A 19,300-nucleotide genomic window follows, 5' to 3' on the forward strand; every position below is an offset into this window, starting at 1 on the left:
TGATCTAAGASATTCTTTTCCTTTGACCAGTGAAGTCTCCTTGCCTGCTTTTCCCTTTCGTGAAGAGGATGGGGAACAACTCCAGGTGGAGATGAAGAAGGAAGGAGCTTGTCTGGATTATTCGGATCTCTTGTGAAGTATAGAGTGAAGCTTTTCAAAAGGCAGCACAACTTTATTTGTATGGTKTACATAGCTGAAGTAGCTAAAGTAAATGAATTCAGAGACAAATCTTCAAAGCAGAATCATTCTTTCACAAGTGCAGGATGTTGTCATTAATAATTTGAACAAAGTGTGTGGTCCTTGTTGCTCCTTGATTAATTCTGCCTGCTTCAAGATAACAGCCAAGGGCTCTCTGTGCTGCACAGCTCCTTGTTGCGGGACCTGACAGTGCCACATTGGAGGCAGCTGCTGGTAGAGAAGCATTTGCACATTTCCCTAAAATACCAAGTAAAAGAAAGCAAAATATCGGAAGGGAGGTAGGGGGAGAGACCTCAAACAAATCCAGCAACTTTGGAGTAAATTACTCTGTTCAGGTTACGGGCATCTGAGTTACTCCCCGATGAATAATGCAGTGGCAGTTCCCGAGGGCTGGCAGTTCGGCAGCGGTGTTTGGACAGAGCAAGGGCACTCTGTGCATCGATACTCGCCTGGGGCTGGAAACGTGTGCACAGAGTGTGCCCAAGAAGTGGCCCTGCTGCGGGGCAAGGGCCACACGGGCCTTGGCAGCCACCAAATCCAAAGCGACACTTCACATCCCACCCCTCAGCTGTTCCCCAGTGTGCGCCCTTGCTTTTCCCTGTCATCCCCAATAGGAAGCGTGAGGCAAAAAATAACATTTTGCCATTTAAGGGAGGAGGGGCAGGTTAGAGCATGTGCTCAGGTCATCTGGCTTGTGTTATTTGGCTTGTGCATCAGTCCTTACTCTCAGCATTGCGGCATTTAACTCTTGCTCTTTTTTTCTTTAAGAGTGGTTTAAATCCATGTAAAATACTTTCCTAGTTTTATCCAAGAGCCCACCCTGAGCTCCAGCCGTTGCTGTATTCTCTTGTTGCATGCAAGTTTGTCTTTCCAAATGAGAATGGGTTCCAGTGAATCTATGAATACTCAGTAGGAAGGGTGTCATCATTCAAAGTCTGATATTGTCAAAAGCTCCTTGGAAAACAGGATCTGCCTTGTTCCTAACACGGCTGCGGGTCTGGCAGCAGGAGCTCCCAAAGAGGTGGGGAATGAGCCGAGGAGACTTCCCGCCAGCAAGGAGAGCTGGGAAGCCGCATGTTTCCCATATAAAGTGATTTTTCATTTTTAAATCACTCTGGTAAGTGGAGGCAGATTATTTTTGCCTTTGCAACAGCTTGTTATGCAAAGTCACCTTCAAGAAGAAAAAAACAATTTAAAATCAAATTTAATAGTGTCAGAGTTTGTGGGGGTTTGTAATCATCTTTTAGATACAACACAATGAATACAGCTAAGAAAAAAGAACTGGGAAGTAGAGAAAAGGAGATGTTGAAGAAGAAATGTGCATTTTTAATTGCTCCATTATTCTCTGATTAGAATTTCTTCATAATTAAGTTAAAACATTGACAATGGGGTTGTTGGTAACACTTAACACAAGGCCGTGTATTTTCACATGAGTTTGTGTGGCGAGGCGCTGAATCAAAGCCAGAGTCAATAAAAAATTCCCCATTTCCTAGGGAATGCCACAAGGCCTTTTAGGACTTCCATAACTATTCCCAGATACTTTTCCCAAAATTGACTTTCTTCCAGCATCTGTTAGATATCTTATAATGCTATCTATAATGGTGCCCTCTGGTGACTCCAGAAAGATTTACATTAGGATAAAATAAAAAACAAGGCAGAACTTGGCATGTGGAAGTGTACGGGCTGTTATTCATTAAGGATGGACAACACAGATGAGGGACACAAACGCCGAGCTCTGTCATTAACTCCAGGCCGTGTAGGAGCAGAGCTGCAATGAATAAGTTTCCTGTGCATTCGTCATAAATAGAAGCTTGACTTTTGCCACTGCAAACCGATCATTTATTTTGCCTGACAAAACGAAAAGACGCAACCACAGAATCTTAACGAGTCTGGCTGGTAGCAGGTAGTGTGAAATTATTAACCAATTATATGAGATTTCAGGAATGAACTTGCTGTGCAAGAGAGTGTTTCCTGCATGTTCTGCTGTTTGTTTCACTTGCACTGAGCCCCTGGAAGGCCGATTTCTTCGATGTGCTGCTTCATCTCCTGGATATTGCCTGTGGTGAGGACCAGTTATCTGCAGGATCTGACTCACGTCTGTGCACTTGGTCCCCACGCTGTGCCCTGCAATGCACTGAGCCTGGTGTTTATGAGGCCTTGAATCTGTTTTGGTTGAGAATCAATCTTTTATTTGCAGGATTGTGTTATTTCTCAGAGAGATCTGTGGCTGTATCACCACCAGCGCAGTCGGTAAGTATGTGTGGAGGGAATAGTTGTGGGCAAGACTGCCCCTTCAGCATCTATTCCACTTTAAATTGTAATTCTGAAGATGTACCTAAATCATCAGCACTGAGCAACGCCACTGATGAGGTAATGAGGGTATCACACTTGCAAGCATTTAGCCCAAGAGAAAATTCGTTCCTAAGCAGCTGCAATCAAGATAATGGATGTGGAATATATAATAATAATAATAATAATAATAATAATAATAATGGTGTTGACAAATGTGTATGGAGTAAGATAATTTCTAATAATTCAATCATTGTTCATTAATTTTCCAAGTCAGATGTATACTCCAAAACCTGAATGTATCAGTAACCCTCTAAGTAACTAAGTAAGTAACTCCTGCACTTGCTAGCACTGTTCCCGCATGCCGTGGTTATGCGAGGCAGCATTTCCCCATTCATGTCCTTTGCAAAGCAACCCCTTGGGCACCTTGCAATCAACTAGCTTCCATGAGTATATTTGGTAAGAAAAAATAAAGGAGTAAACAAACGGTTTGTTTTGACAAGATGTCTACTTTGATCATAGATATTAAGGTTGGGAGACACTGGTATAATTTTATTCTCACTTCCTGAATAATAGAGTCTGCAGAGACTCCTCCACTAATTTCTTCATCAAGACAAAAATTTCCTTTTGAACCAAAGGCTGTATGTTAGGAAAATATCCAGTCTTGATTTTACAGGCCGTTTTGTACATAGAAGAGTTTGTGCTGTCACTGAGAAGCATAAAAATGTGTCAGGCGAGGGTGGCTTTTCCCACACCCCACTTTGCAGCATTTCAGTGTACGCATCCTGTTAACACAGGGCTTCTCCCTGGCCACAGCAAGCCAGTTGCATCCAGGAGGAGAATAAATCCAGTGATGAAATCTCCTATCTTTATCACAGCAGCTCTGAACACTGCAAGAGCAGGCAGCAGTGAGCTCTTCCCATGGTCACTGGGCCCAACCTTGCATTGCTAGCTAGGCTGAGATATCCAGGAGTTCTGCCCTTGGCTCTTCTCATGGTTATGCTTATAGGAGCTTGCTTTCTGTCTGCTCACCAAAGATACATGTAGCCCAACCAGTTGCTGTCCCACCTCCTGCTGCCCTTGCAAATCCCTGTCCCACCTCCCACTTGTGCATCCAGCCTRCTTGCCCCATGGAAGAACTCGGAGCTGTGTCCCCACGGAGGGTGGCTGCTGGCCTGGAGCCTGTGATTGATGAACGACGTGTTCAATGCCTCAATCTTCCTGCCACCTGCATTCATAAAACAGCAGTGGAAAGAGCCTTACTTTTCAATATGATTGAATGTCTGGTGCAGAGAATGCTGCCCATCCAAAATAGGCCTTTTCAGCCACTATGGATCATCCTTCAGCCTGGACAAGAGCAGAAGTAACTTATTTTAGGATAGGACATGCAAACACCCTGGTTAGCTGAAACCGTGGTGAAAATCAGGTCAACAGACTGTAATTCTCCTTCTCTCTGTGTCTTGACATTGGCTTCAATAGATGGGTCTTAGAAACGTGGAGCCATGCAGAGCTGCAAAGATCTCCACACAAGTAGGTGGAGAATTATCTCGCCTGCAAGAGGGAGTCTCCAGTGGGACRACATCTCCACCAACATGTTGGGACAGATGACTCAGCTCTGCAGTGGAGAAGAATGTCCCCAGCATGGCGTGGGAGGAAGCACCTTCACTCAGAGGTTTCTCATTAGCGATTTGATTAGCTTGTGAACGCTCATTACTGCGAGGGCCTCGGGTGCCACAGCTGCAGGCAGGTTCTCCACATGCTGATGAAGCTGCCAGCAGGCCTCAGGAGACCTTTGATGGGCTCTCCAGTGYAGCTGCACTAGTAATTGCCAGGGTATATGAAGGAAGGAGAGGGTAGCTGTTCTTTCAGGCCTGACTTATTGCAGCACAGGTTTGTAGTCCTCTGCTCTTATCAGGAATGCAGTGCACTGGGTGCAGTAAAGCAGGCAGGGTTTGCTGTTTTCTGGTGGTTTGTTGCAAATAAAAGCSTTCAGAAATGGCACCAGGCAGGCCTGGCAGCAGTCAGCTGCCCTGGAGCTCCAAGATKGAGGGAATCCTTAGGAAAAGGGAAACAGGTCCTGGTGATTCCCAGGAGCTGAGCTCGAACTTGAGCTGCAAGAAGAGCCTGCATTTGTGTGTGYGCAAGTGAGACCCCAAATATCTAAACCTGCTGCAAGCACTGCAGGTTAGTACTGAAATCTATCTTCTATGAAGAAACATGCATATTTCTCACAGAATCATTTACTCATTTAATGAGCAGCCTTTTTGTTCCCCCTCACGCTACAAGCTATCGACCTCATGGGTGGCACTAATGATGTTTTAAGTCTTCCTACTGGGCTGAGTTTGTGGGTCCCTCTGCCGCCTTTCAAAGCCATGGTCCTGTGTGCTGGTGGAGCAGAGCGATTTGAGTGTCCTGCTGTGAAGCCAGATGTGTAAGTTTATGTCCTAATTTGCTGTGAGCCCCCAACCAATGCAGGTGAAAGAGGTCCTCTGGGATTACTTACATCCAAGGTTAAGTCTAAGGGTGGCAGATGGTATCTTAACCTCTTCTCTCCAGGCTGCTAACAGCGGGGCTGGGGCTGTTGCCTAAGGGTTAGGCATCTTCTGATGGGCTGCTCAGCACCAGCAAACCTCTGAACTGCTCTGCCTGGATACCACAAAAACAAACTCTGAGGTTGATTTTAAAAAAAGAGGAAAAAAAAATAGCTCTATGACTATGGCTGTGTGTTCTGAATATTATTTAGGTGCCTTTAAATATCAGTCTGTGTGTGTAGGGGTGTTATTTTGCCCACAGTTGCAACTAGGCACATGTTTACAGGCATGACATACAGTGCACATCCAGCCTCTTTATCTGGCGCTCTGTTATTCCATGGCTTGTCTGGGGAAGTTGAGGCCTCGATGAAGCCCCTGCACGTGCACCGCAGAGGTGCGGGGAGCTCTGAGCTTGCAGGGCAGCGCTTCCCATGCTTGCTCCACATGGGGACAGGGAATGTCCCCAGATCCACGCGGGGGAGAAGGCAGCAGCTCCACCCAGGCTCCAAGCTGGGAATCTCACCCGCTGTCACCGGTCTGCAAAGCACRGGGTTCTGTGGGGCCTTTCAGCACCGCTGGCACATCCTGGTCCTCGTCAAGTCTTGTAACACAAATCTAGAGCATTTGCACAGCTTGYTAAGAAAATGCTAAGCTATTTTTTTCTCTTTTTCTAAGAAGTTAACGGTGAGGAAAAGCAGTTATCCAACAACTTGTTTTTCTGTAGCATTTACCATTAAATTGAGAGGAAGTTCGTGCCTGCAGTTGTTACAATTTTGCTGGGATCCAGGTGGATGGAATTCACGGCCAGAGTGCTTCCAGGAGAGGGAGGAGGAGCTGGATGCGTCGCATCTCCTGGGCAGCTGAGTTACAGAGGCGGCGCGTGAGGCCTCTGCTCCAATCCAGCGTAAACAAGACGTGGGGTTTAATCAGATCAGACAGATAATGAGGAGCTAGATTAGGGCAGGACTCATCAGCCAGCAACGCGCAGGGCTGCTCCTCCKCGGATGAGGCAAGCCAGCCTGGTAAAGCTATTACCTTACTGCTGATAATTTACCATTTGGGCAGTGAGAAGACAGTAGAGCTTCGAGTTGGAGGAAATAAGGTCAGAAGCTGTGGAAGATAATACAGCCGTATGCAGCAAGATGTGARGGCTTTAATTTCTCCCAAGGATTTGCAGATGATTTCCCTGCAGACTTAGACAACCACTATTGTTGTAAGATCTTGTGTGAAAAGCTCAGGAAACAAAACCCCAAAACTATAGGATAAGCTATGATTTGAGGCCTGAAATGGATGCTCTGGTACGTGACACAAAGTGCACGGCCGAGGATTCGTGCAGCAAGCCGGCGAAAGGGCATCCCTCGGGGCGAGCGCCGCGCGGCAGCTCCAAATCTGTAGGTGGGACTGGCTGACACACCACGATTTACTCCTTTACGCTCCCAGTGACTCAGCAAGATGGCCCACAAGATACCACACACATTATTGTAAATATAATTTTCCCTGGCCCTTCCTTTCCCAGCCTACATGACCTTAACTCACCTAAATTCCTGAAATGGTGGGGTCGAGTGCTGCTGCTAACGCACTGGCCCTATCGAATGTCAACTGGGATTCATGTGCATGCTTAGGAGAGCAGTGTGTCCTCACCTCGTGTCACTGTTTTCTTGGTCAACCTGCTGCCAGGAGAAGATAACTGCCTTCCCTGCGATAGGACTGGCCTCTTTTATCTTCTATACGTGACTTTGCCAGTAGCTAAATGACCTCCTTGACACTGATTCCCAAGCGCAGAAAAGTGCCATTTGAAGCCACGATGCTTAATTAACTCAATCAATCCATCAATCCTGCTGGCCCCTGCTGTGGCCCAGCGAATCCACGCCTTTCCTTCGAAGGTGGATCAAGGCTAAATGTGTTCTGTGCAGATAAAAATACTGGGTTTCCACAGCCGTGCCGGGCAGGACACTGTCCCCTTGTGCGAGGGTGCACCACTCTTTTTGGCAGAAAACAGCTCTGCATTTTGATCTAGGATACTGTTTACCTTGAATATTGGATCAGGATTTGTTCATTCAATTCACCGGAGTTCCCATAATCTCAAGGGGAGTTTAAAACCCAGCTAAACACACAGGATTACAGTATCCTGTTGGTAGAGCAGCCAGGACCAGCTGCTTCAGAGAAGGTCTAAGAAGCTTCTTAAGGGACAAATATGAAACAATCTTGATTTCTGCCTATAACGCAGCATTTTGTGAGGGACTCGGCTCTGAAGCACATCAGTTTCTATTTCTTTACCAACCTGTTTACCAGCCCAATAATGTTTCAGATCCCTCATCTCAACCATATCTAGTGAGTCTGCAGGTTACCCAGAAGTGTCGCCTCCTCCGCCCTCCCAAACCTTCCTTTTGCACTTGGCTTGCTTTCAATTTCCTGGATTTTCTCCTTGCTCCTCTCCCAAACACATGTCCAGGCAGCAGCTCCTAAGCACTTTCCAGCTTCTGGCAGTACTTCTTGTCCCAGCAGTGAATAAGATCCCTGTGGACACAGTGCCTCCATCCTGCTCTCTTAACATCCAAGGAAAAGCCATCCAGGCTTGCCAGGTCCTGAGCAGGTTGGAGCATCCATTTTCCCCAAGCCTAGGCCCAACTTTAATGCCCTTTTTCTGCATTAAGTTTAGATATAATTCTCTGCGTAATTCTGTACTTTACATACTAACCTGACTGTATTTTCTCATATCTACCTCCATTTTACCCAAAGAATCATTAGCTTTTATTCTCATATAAATATCTTCCTTGTCTCTTTAAGATCAAGCAGACCACGTCAATGCTCTTCCCTAAATTTTCCTCTGTACAGTGGAGATCTTAAGGTGACAAAACAGCTCCACTCTTTCATGGGATGAGGAGGAGAGATACTAAGAGGTAGGAAATCACATAATTCCTTTAAAAAATGAGTAGGATTTATGCACAAATATAGCTCCTAAAGTACTGGACTACTTTTATATCCCAGGTCAAAGTGTCTCCTTGGCAGACGGAGTGTCCAGAAAACGGGCTCTTCCACTGTGGGTTTCCAAAACAAAACATGAGCATCTCGGTGCTTTGGCAGACTTCCCTGATCCCGCCAGGCCTCAGCGGGATTTGATAGGAGAAAAGCCCTCCTCTGGCCTGGAGCAAGTGGCCAGAAAGGGACAAGAGCAAATAACCAACAGGGCAAAAGCTCCACTGGTGCTAGCAAGCTGAAACGCAAGGGCAGTGGGGCTTATGTGGGGCTGCAGGAGAAAAACAAGTTTGCAGTTATGTGAGGAAATTAAAAAAGGAAAAAGAAAGTCTGTGTTTCAAAGGACACACAAGAAGCTTTTGGACTCCAGGCTAACATATTTCAAACTGCTCAGCTGCTGACAGCATGTCACAACCAGACATGAATGCAACTAAAAATAACAGGAGGGAACCTAACTGCATCATGCCAAGGCAGTGAGTCAATGTTAGTCATTTGGTGCCCTTCTTAATCATTGGGGTTTTGCCCTAATCCTACYGAAAATCACTCTTCTCCCCACTCTGCAATACTGGGAGGTATTTGGTCTGTAYGCATTTTCTCAGATTTCATGCCATCAGTCTGCATGCCCACAGCATTTAACAAACTTCTTAGCATCCTTATTAAAAATTAAACCTGATTATTAAAATAACTTCCCTCAGAAGTGTTTTCAGCAAAATGTCTCAGCCCTATGCAAAATTCAGGTAACGCACAKGAGGAAAGCTAGGTGCAGGCAAGGAAGAACTTGTGCTGTTTCAGTGACCTGAATTCCCTTGGTTTTATACCTGCGTAATCATTTCTATAAAGAACGTATGTTTAATACCAATATGCTGTTCAATATACAGCTGTGCTGAATAATAATAGTGCAATTATATGCACCATATTTATACACACATATATATAGTTATGTGTGTGTGTGTATGTATTGCATGCTGTAGTATGCAACTATACAACTAGGAGATAGCAAACTCAGCCCTTCTTACATTCTTTGACTAGTTTTTTCATATCTCACTCTTAGAGCAGCACTTCCAAAATTCCTAATAACTGATTAAATAACTATCATAAAAATTAATAATTTAATGTGTTGGTTAAACAAGCTTAAGCATTTCAGTTTGTTGAGATTCAGTGCTTTGAAGGCATCTGCTATCATTAATAATAAAACAGAAATAGCTTGTTTGCAGGATATTGCTGGTAGACTGATCTACCAATATTTGCACCTTCTTGCAAAGCATAATTAAAGCTTTAATAAAGAACAGCCTTTCTCTTACGGATAAGTGCTCTCTGCAGGGTTTGATAATCCTTCTCTGAAAGCAGAGCCACGTGGCCAGAGAGACTGAGCAGTGCCCACAAAATACGGGCAAGACAGACTGGTGTCTGATCTGCTCCGGCAGGTCTGCATTCCTAGTAAGTGGTTTCTGGAGAAACAAAACAAAATAAAAGCTAGTAACATGCTCTGTATGTCAGCTGCAAGTCTCCTTTGTCYGAAACATGGAGAAAGCTAGATGGGCTGTTTGACATGTAGAGGGAAGGTAAATTTGGTCCTATTGACAGCTTGGATTGACTGTCTCAGAAGCCTTTGCTGAAGCCTGAGGAAGCCTGGATGAAGCTATGGTGCTCGGGAGGCTTCAGGAGGACGAGTGAGGGACACTCAGGCCTGTAGAATGGTCTCAGACAAGGTCAGTTGACTTCAATAATGAAGTTACTTTTCGTCTATATACACAGAGCTGCACAGTTCATTTCAATGAGCAGCGCATGGGTAAGAGCTCCGAGGTATGGGGCAGGTGGCCACCTGAGGAACCACAACGACCATCACGGGAATCAGACCAGTTGCCAAATGCAGGGACATGAGTTGCCCTTTAGGTTCCTAAGGGTTGCCCCTCTCCAAACACCTTCTCAGAGGGTTGGGAAACTTTTCCAAGCAGCACAAGAGACTCTCTGCCCTCTCCCCCTCCTTCTCCTGCTAGGGACAAGCTGCAGATACCCGAGGAAAGCCAGTTGTTAAGCGCATTTCGGTGCTACTAGCTGGCTGTTGGGTGGCTGCATTTCAGCTTTCACTGTGTCTTGATGATTGAGTCCCTTGGGCACGTGAACTGCTTGCAGGGGGCAAAGCCCCCTCAGRGGCTGCAGCAGCTGGTTTGGGGCTCCCAGCTTCCGCGGAGCCACGTTCCTCAYGCGGATAAACAGGCAGCTACAGCAGGGAAGCAAGATGCCTGGAAAGATAAAGGCCTGGCCTGGGTTTCGAAAGAGCTGGGCTGGCTCTGAGCACGCGGCTTCGCTGGGGGGATGTTGTGGGGTAAAGCATGTTTGGGCTCGTAAAAATSAAAATCCAAGTGGAAGGGAGAGGGCGAGGGCAGATGCCTGGCGGCGGGGCCAGCGTCCCACTGTGGCTCCTCGCTGTGTGTGACCGCAGGCTTTCACAGCAGGGTGGTCTTCAAAGGCAGCGCCGGCCTCAGCGGCAGCTGCGGGTGSCTGTGCTTGAGCAAAACGGATGCAAAGAAGCTCCCTGGAGAAAGGGCACGGCCTGCGCCAGCCGGAGCCCCGGGAAGGGGCCTGTCCTGTTTCCCTGCGGCCGTGAGGCAGTGCCCGGAGCCCTCCTGGGCCTGGCGGCGCCTCCGCGGCCTGGGGTCCCGCTCAGCTGCAGTGCCGAGGGGTCTGAGGAGGAGACTTTCGGGCCTAAATTTTCGCTGCTTTACAGACTTCCTGCTCTACCAGGCTGGCAGGCTTGGGGAGGAAACACTTTCCTGCAAAGTGGCAGGCTCTACAAGTGCTTTCCTCTTCCCTGTTTGCAGTGAGTCTGCGCTGGAGCTGGACACAGTGCTGCTTGGCTACCCAGTCCCATCCTAGCTCCTCTTCCCTTGCATTTATGTGATAGTATTAATAAAGGGGGTTATCCCGAAGCCGTATTAGTTCTGGCCATGGAGAGAGGAGGGAAAAGCTAGGAGGTGATTTCCCCCCATGCACACCCTGGCAAACGGGTGGACATGTCCACGTTGCTCTGCGTGCCAGAGGACAGCAGCAGCCGCAGCGGAGGCTGCACTGGCTGCTCCTCAGGGCCACATTTGCTTTCCCCACTTGCATCACTTTTTCCAGGAGTTAAATCAAGTCCGTTCCAAACAGGGGTAACTCAGTCCACCTCAAACCAGTTCCAGTGCACTCTGGAAATGAAACATGAGAACTGCTAAAGATAATCAGCAGCAGGACAAGAAATAAATAATCTAGCACCTTCTCCAGCGAGGAATGCTTTCTAGCTTTGTCATTAGAAAGTAATGATCCTTGCTAAAACTGGCTAAGAGTTTAACATATCTGGAATGCGTAGCTGATCCTACTTGGAGCGTGTAGTGGGCTAGGATACTTTCTTGGTATGATTTGGAGAATAATAAAAATGATCATTACAACTTGGAGAAGCATCATGAAAGGAAAAGGCCAATGATCAGAGGATGAATGGGACATTTACACTCCAAAATGCTTAAATCTAAACAAATTCTTAAAATATGTGAATACAAGAAARGGACATTTTACTTACAAAATACTGCTCAATATTTTGAAGGACAACAGCTGCACTCAAGAATGAGCAAAAACATTTGGAGTGACTGTCTCTGCCTTTGAAAGAATACCTGCAGGTCTGTGAAATGAAAAAAAAAAAAAAAAAAGAACATTTTGAGGTCTTGGGGAAATTGTTTAATTTAATGTGAAATGGCAAAGACATCCCAAGGACCTGTGAAAGCCAGGAAAAGATAAAAAATAGAGCCTCTCAAGACACTGATAAAGTAATACAATTCTGTGCCAGTAAAACCAAAATTGCTACAGGCAGCACTGACCCTGAAGTCAATCCCAACACTTACTCTTAAGGGTTTAATTCAAGAGCGTCTTGAAGCCCGGGTGGGTTGAATGGCAGGAAGCCTTTTCCGCGTTGCTCCGCTGCGCGCTAATGCTTTGCAGCTGCCCAGACCAAAGGCCAAACCTCTCCGGGGCAGCTCATGGGCAAATCAGGGAAGGATGTCAGATGCCYTCAGGGAAAAGCCCAGGAATCAGCACACGGCTGCCAGACGAGGGTGGCAAGGGCCAAGATGAGCAGTTTGCTGGAGGGAGGCAGAGCGAGGTGGTGGGAGCGGCGCATGGGAAGGGATGTGGCTCAGACTCTGCTCTTTTCTCTGAGAGCCCGTGGTTTTGCAAATCTTGCACGGGGACATAAAGGAGGAAGCTTTGGTTATGGCTCATGCACAGTGGGATTGGCATGGGGGGCAAGAAGCTCTTCTGCCCTATGGTCCTATCACCATCCCTCCTGACGTCCCCTCACCATGCTGACCCACCACTCATCCTCTGAGCTCTCCACTCCCTCCCTGCTCGCTCAGTGCCCTTTCCACTTCCCTTTCCTCTCTTCCCTGCAAATATTTGAAGTCTAATTTTACTTTTTCTCTCTGGAAAAGTTAATAAATAGTCAGAGCCTTTCTGCACTGCCGTGTTTCCCTTCAAGCCAAAGCTCTCTGATAGTGTCAGTCTTTGGCACGGCACCTTCCTCTCGCCCAGCTGTTCCTGCCCAGCTCTGGGAATGGTCCTCCAGTTCTGCACATTCCCAATAGCCCAAACGCGCTTGAAACCTGATGTGGTCAAAAACTGCTCGGTTGCCTCACTCATGCCCATGCATGAAGTAACCCTCCTTGGTCATGAACACAGAGCTACGTATCCARCCAAATTACTTAACCTTCTCATTTTTTTTCTTTTTTTTTCTTTTCTTCTGAATTTTATCTGCAGCTTTGTTTTCTGTATGTGTGGAGGGTACCACCAGTCAGATGGGATAAATTCACATTCTTAAATTCAGGACGCCTGGGGCACTCAAGTGAGAAAACAGCTTATAACAAGGTCATGCTTAAAAGCAAGAGTTCATTCCCAAGAGACTGCTTCAAAAACGCCCCAGACTGACATCATTTTTTTTTTTTTTCTGCTGTGCCCTATGGTGAGTCACCTAAAGTCTTCAGGAAATGCGAGCAGGAAACGGAGTGGATTTAGAAAAGCCCATGTTGAAGTGAGAAGCTTCATCCACCTCTCAGCGCTGCTGTGCGGCGGCAGCGAGCTGGTCTTTGCTGGGATGAGGAGGTTGGGAAGGGAACCGACCTTGTCCGGAGCAGCAGCAGGTGGGTTGGACCTGCTCCGAAGGGCAATGCCGGACGGCGCGCGCTCCCGACGGGGCCAGAGGGCTGGGCTGCAGAGCAGGAAGCAGCCCTGGTTTCCTGCCCGCTTAGCAAGAGTTGTTGTTCAGCCTAAAATGCGTGAGAAGAGGCCGGGAAAGGTCTGCTTGGAAAGGCTCGAGCGCGTCTGCATTCCCGTTGCTTGTGGATTGCTGGCAATGCAGCCCTGCCCACGCCGTGGTGGAGCAAATGCCATGCAAGGAAAGGGCCGTGATTCCTGAGGGATCTGCTGGGGGAGGCACAAAGCCTGAAAAAAAAAAAAAGAATTATTTTGCAGTTTGGCTGAGAGAAAGAATCAGCCCTGGCTTGACGTGTCTGCTGTGGCACGGCGGGGCTGTGGCGCGGAGAGGAGGGTCACTGCTCTCTTCCTAGGAGGGACACTTGAGAGAGGCAAATCTCAGCCCTGGCAAGCCGGGAGTCTTGTGTCGCTTGTGTTGTCGTGCGAGTGACTTGGGGAGCTGCATCGGCTCCGCCAGGCTGCCTGTCACCAGGCAGGGTCCTGGCGCCCACATGAAAGCAGACGCTGGCCCAGCAGGGAGAGCGGGTGGCGACAGGGCCAGGCCCCGGGGCCAGCCCGGCTGCCCAGCGTGGGAGYGGCGGGATCCGGCCTCCGGCGAGCGCGCCGCTTTGCAGAGGACTTCCCTGAAAACACAAACCCGGACAGCCACCCTGATAACACGGCCCAGCCCATCCTGTGCACTGGAAACTCTTGCAAGAGCCCCAGAGATGAGGACAGGAACCAGGGCCGGCCGTGCCAGGCTCGGCCAGGYGCTCCCGCCTCCGCTTCCCCCAGCCTGTGAAGCACCAGTGTCCTGGGAAGGTGCCCACGGGGGCACCGAGTGGCTGCAGGATGCAGCGATGTAGCACTTTGCCATGAATCCCCCTCCTCAACATGTGGACAAGCTCAGGGATTGGGGTGGATGGTGGCGRGAAAGGGAGGGACAAGGTGATTCCTTTGGCCTCGTGGCATTCCTCTTGCACGAACGGGCTCCAAACCCTGCCTGGAGTCTTCAGTGCGTCTCCCTTACATGCAAGGAGACCTTCAGGTGACCCGCCCRGCACGCTCAGCCAGGGCTGAGCTGGTAAATAATAAGCCACGCGTAGGACTTTGGAGTATATGTCTTCAGTCTCCAGGTGTGCTGTCCCTGTCCTCATATCTCTTCCTTATCAGTGGATTAGATATAAGGAAACACTCTCACTGTTTTAGCCGAGCAGGTGTTTGATTTTTGATCTGTGGTGTGTACGAGCCCGTTCTGCTGCTGTGCCACCTCAGTCCTGCTTTGATTTGGTGCCCGGGTAAACTGCTGAACGGTGCAGGAAGGTAGTCGGGGTGGGCTGAGCCCCCTGGGAGCTAATCCAGCCCTCTCTGCTGACCACGGGCACTGCGGGAGYCCGCACTCATTTCACACTCCGCATTCCTCTTTTATGCCCCTTTCCTTCAATGCTGCCTTATTTTCTGGGTGCACTTAGGCATTTCTGTCCGCTCCTGAGGAGCAGCGTTAGGAGGGGCCCATGTCCCTCCACATGGCTCGGAGTGAACAGCCGGCCTCCAACAGCAAGGCTAGTCCTAGCCTGGGGAACTGACAGTCCTGGAGCTGGGTTCCCAGCTCCATCAGACTCATCCCRAAGAAAATCCCCCCAAATGTGTCATTTGGAATTGCACAGACTGGGGGCAGCAGGAGGCATGTGGAAAGGAATGAGGTGGCCGCAGCAGAGGTGTTGCAGGAGTGGCTGGTGTCCTCCTGCTCCTCGGGGCTTCCTCTGGACACTGCTGCCTCCTGCTTTGCTTTCCAAGCTTCACAGACCAGCAGCCTTGTCCCGTATGGCAGCAGCCAGGCAAAAAGGCTTTTGCCCAATTGCCCTCTTTGCCTGGGCCTCATGAGGATGATCCAGGCTCCAGAGCTGCCTGGGAAGCCTGTCCAGGCAGTCTGGAGAAGCTCATGTTGCCGCAAGGCAGGGAAGGTGCCCAAAACCACCGGGTGACGGGGACAGCCGTGAGAAAAGTCCTGCAAAGGGAGAAGCACAAGGGCTTCCTCTGGCCCGGGCCACCACAGCCTCTCTTCGGCTGCAGCACCTGTGTCTGCGCCAAGACACGGCAGAGCTGGGAAATAGGGAATAAATAATGGAATAAACACAAACCCTAGTTCTGTGCAGGCTGTGAAAGTGACTGGAGGTGACAGCGGGCTCAGAGAAGGGCAGAGCTGCACGCAGAGCTCCGCGGGGCGGTCCAGCAGCCGCCCCAGGCCTCCGTCACAGCCCGTCCTTGCTCCGTGTGCTGCTTGCTGGGATCCAGTGACACTGCTGCCTGTTGTTATTCACTTGGTGAGTGCTGGGGGAGCAGGAGGTGGCAGCTCCACAGCCATGGGGCAGTACCACAGCCATGGGGCAGTACCGTGGCCATGGGGCAGCTCCACAGCCATGGGGCAGCACCATGGCCATGGGGCAGCACCACAGCCATGGAGCAGTACCATGGCTATGGGGCAGCACCACAGCCATGGGGCACCTGCAGCTGGGCAGCCTCCACTCTGGGCGTCTGCAACCGGAGAATCAGGGAGGCCAAATCCTACGCGATGCTGGGTGGTTTCCTGAGTACTTTTTGGTGCTTTTTTTTTTACTTTGGGTCTTTCGTCACAAGTTTAAGACAGGACTTGGCTGGTTTCCCTGGTGGGACTAGTAAAAGCTGGCAGCACAAGCATGCTAAGCTTCCCCTTGATATCTAACTGCACACCTGGGGAGCAARGCCGTCTATCCTGAAAGAAGCAGCTGGGGGGGAAAAGGGGCCCTGGCTGCAGCGGCACCAGCAGACGCTGCTCTCGGTGCAGCTGGGTTCACGACGCCGTGCYGGGGGGCCGCGCCGCGTGTGGGTGCAGCCGGGCTCCCCGCTCCTCCTCACAGCCGGAGGGGAAGCCGAGGAGCAGCCTTCATTCCCGGAACCGCTTCCTCGGGAATCCAGAGCTCCTTGGCCTGAGACCAAACAGCCATAAAAGCCAAACTGAGGCAATGCAGAGCTCACGGAGGGAAAGACAATTTTGGGGCAGCGTGTACTTTTCTCCCAGCTCTGTTGCATTTAAGTGATCTCCTTAGTACTACACATAATTTTCTGCAACAAACATTCTAACTTTGAATCTGCAGCCCTTTCTTGTTCAGCAAGAATCAGCTAAGACTGGCCTTATTTTCATATGAAACTAATTAAACTTAGAAATAATTTTGCAGTTAAATCGGGGTAATCATCCTACATTTGCATAACGTGTTTTAGGACAGCTGAAAGCCAGCAGCTGCTCGGAGGGCACTGGCAAATGGACTCTGATCGTTGTCATCCTTCGGCTTAGGCTGCTTTCCCCCCCCGTGCCTCTTCTTTTCGCTCCTTYTAGCCCCTTTGCAGATGTTTGCAGACTCAGAGGGGTCTGAGGACACAGCCTTGAGCCAGGGGCTGGTGCCCATGTGTGCTCTCCTTGCACGGAGCTTGCGGCCATCCCCAGTCCCTCCCTGCTCTGTCCTGCCCTGCCTGCCAGCACTGGCAGCACTGGCTCCTCCAGGAGCAGCAGGAAGGAGCACTAAAGCCTGTCTGTCAAGGTTGTCCAGGTTTTACGTGCCACACACTGCACCGTTTTGCTCAGAACGCACTGTTTCACTCAAAAAAATCTCCATCAAGGGCAAAACTTGGCTTTGTGGAAGGAAACAATGGCTGATCTTGATGTGGAGCTTGAAAGAGAGGGAGCTCCCCGTGGGCTAGCGCTGGCTGACTCTCCTACGTGCACATTTTTGCCATATTTGTCTTGCTGAATAGCTTCGGCTTTGAAGTGCAGGGAAGGCTTTGTTGTCAGATTAAAAAGCTCTGCAGTTGGAGTTATCTCCCTGCCCTTCCCAGGCAGCATTTCCAGCTGACTCACCTGCCTCTGACTCACCCAGGCCAGGGAGCCCTGCTTTCAGGATGCAGCCCCTGCAAGGGGAAGGCAGCGGGTCTGGGGAGCTGCAGACGGACAGACGGACGTAGGGATGTGAGTGCTGCTGCCCGAGACCGGCGATGTGAGAGGGAGGGATGCTGCCYTTGGCTTGGGCAATATCCATGCTCATCTTCTCCCAGCTGACCAGTCCCCAGGAAAGGATCGTGTCGGTCTCTGTGGGCTGCAACGTGCTGAATAAATAAATCTCCCTGTTGCCATGGCTGCCAAGGGCTCCTTCAACCCCGCGGTGAAATCCTGGCCCTCTGTGCTCAGTCCCTACTGATTTTCTGCCCCTYCCTTCTGGGATAAGCCCCAAATCTCTACAGATCAGTGTCTCAGGGCCCTGAGCTGGCATTGACTGGTTTGGGGGATTGGAGGTGCCCCTGTGCTTGTCACCTAGCAGCTAGGTTTGGTCTGTGGGCTTCTGTACAGGGACTCTGATCTSTTCTGTCTTCACAGACATATTCCCTCCATCAAGCTCTTGGAATGATCATTCAGGATGGAAAGTTTCCTGTCATATCCTGTTGCATTCARTAAATTCCTTTGCTTCAGGTCTCTTGTTGATATTAATCATCTGTCACCCGGGGAGAGGAGAGGTTGAAGGCGAGGCAACAAGTTGCTGGATTTTGGCTCAACAGTCTTGTCTGTAAACCCTAGCCCACAAATGTGCTAAGGAAGGAACAGGAGAGAACAGGAAGCTGCAAGACCTGGGAAAACCTCTGCTCCGGGCTTGGCTTTGCTGGCACAGCGCCCAGGCGCAGCGTCGGGATCTTCCCTTGGCTCCTACTTCATCTTCTGGCCTGGGACGACATCTGGCTGACRGGTTGTTTCTGCACCAGGAGGAGTCTCCTTTCTAGTGGCTGCTGCAGCTCTCAGTACTAAAATGAGGTGCATCATGCTACAGATATTGGCTTAAAAATAATGAGGTTTAAATACAGGTGTGCCTTGAAATCTTGTCTTTGCCTTCTGGTTTAGAAACCTTTAAAATATGTTATGCATGTTTTCCTGTTTTCCCTCATGATTTTTAGCACTAGAAACTCACTTTACACAAAAAGATAACAAAAACAGCAAGACAGAAGAGCTCYCCACCATCTGGAAAGATCTCCTCAAGCAGCAGAGAAGAGGTCCTAGATTAGAGAGAATTTGTGGTGTGGAAGGAAACTCCACTTTGAGCGTCAGGGACCTCTAGACCCTCAAGCTGATACGTGTCCTTCTACCTCCACCAAGCTGCACCTAAGCACAAGGAGTGAATGCATCACTTTTGACATCAGTGTGGACCTCAACAGCAGATTTGTGTAACAGTGTGTTCCAGCTTAGCCTCAGTGTGGACCTCAACAGCAGATTTGTATAACAGCGTGTTCCAGCTTAGCCTGATATCCTGTTACGGCTCTTCCACTTTACCCTTAAACAGTATGGTTTTCAGAAAGATCTATATTTTTACACATCCTGAAACCAAAGAAAGAGTAGTACTGACCAACCACAATTCTTGAATTTGCCACCTGGGCTGCAGGCATGGCTCTGGTAGCCATGGCTTGGCTCTTCTTGGCTGGGGAGCTCTGCAGAAAGCACAGCTGTGAAYATGAGGACTGCAGACCAATAATTTACATTTTGGTCTAGATATCTATATTATTCCTCCAGCACAGTGATAAAACTAGGGGGAAAATCCATTTCTCCTTTATCTATTTTAGATATATTGTGCAAACTTGGGTGAAATACATCCTTTCCAACTGCTGCAAGAATATAATCTGAAACTCACAAGTTAGCACTGTGCATATATTAAAGTTTGACCTCTGTGCCTGTATCCAAGGGTTAGAAAAACACTGGATGAGGACTGGAATGGTTTCACTGGAGAACAGAGCAACATACATTATAGCAACAGCTCGGAAGTCACAAGCCTGCTTGTCCTGATTAATATTTACTTCATTATTGCCTCATTTATGAAGCTAACTAGGCATTGGAGCAGCTTGTTCAGAGGTTCTGTGCAGTTTCTACCTTTGTGAGGTTATAAGAACAGATCAGAGAAAGGCTTAGGCTCAGAGCTGACCTTGCTTTGAGCAGGAGGTTGGGCTAGAGGCCTCTCCAGGTCCCTTCCAACATGAATAATTCTGCAGCGCTGTGGCTCTGAGCCTCTCAGACATGCAGC

Source organism: Nothoprocta perdicaria, unplaced genomic scaffold (assembly GCF_003342845.1).
Source record: "Nothoprocta perdicaria isolate Ctin4 unplaced genomic scaffold, notPer1 scaffold_44, whole genome shotgun sequence".
Taxonomy (NCBI): Eukaryota; Metazoa; Chordata; class Aves; order Tinamiformes; family Tinamidae; genus Nothoprocta; species Nothoprocta perdicaria.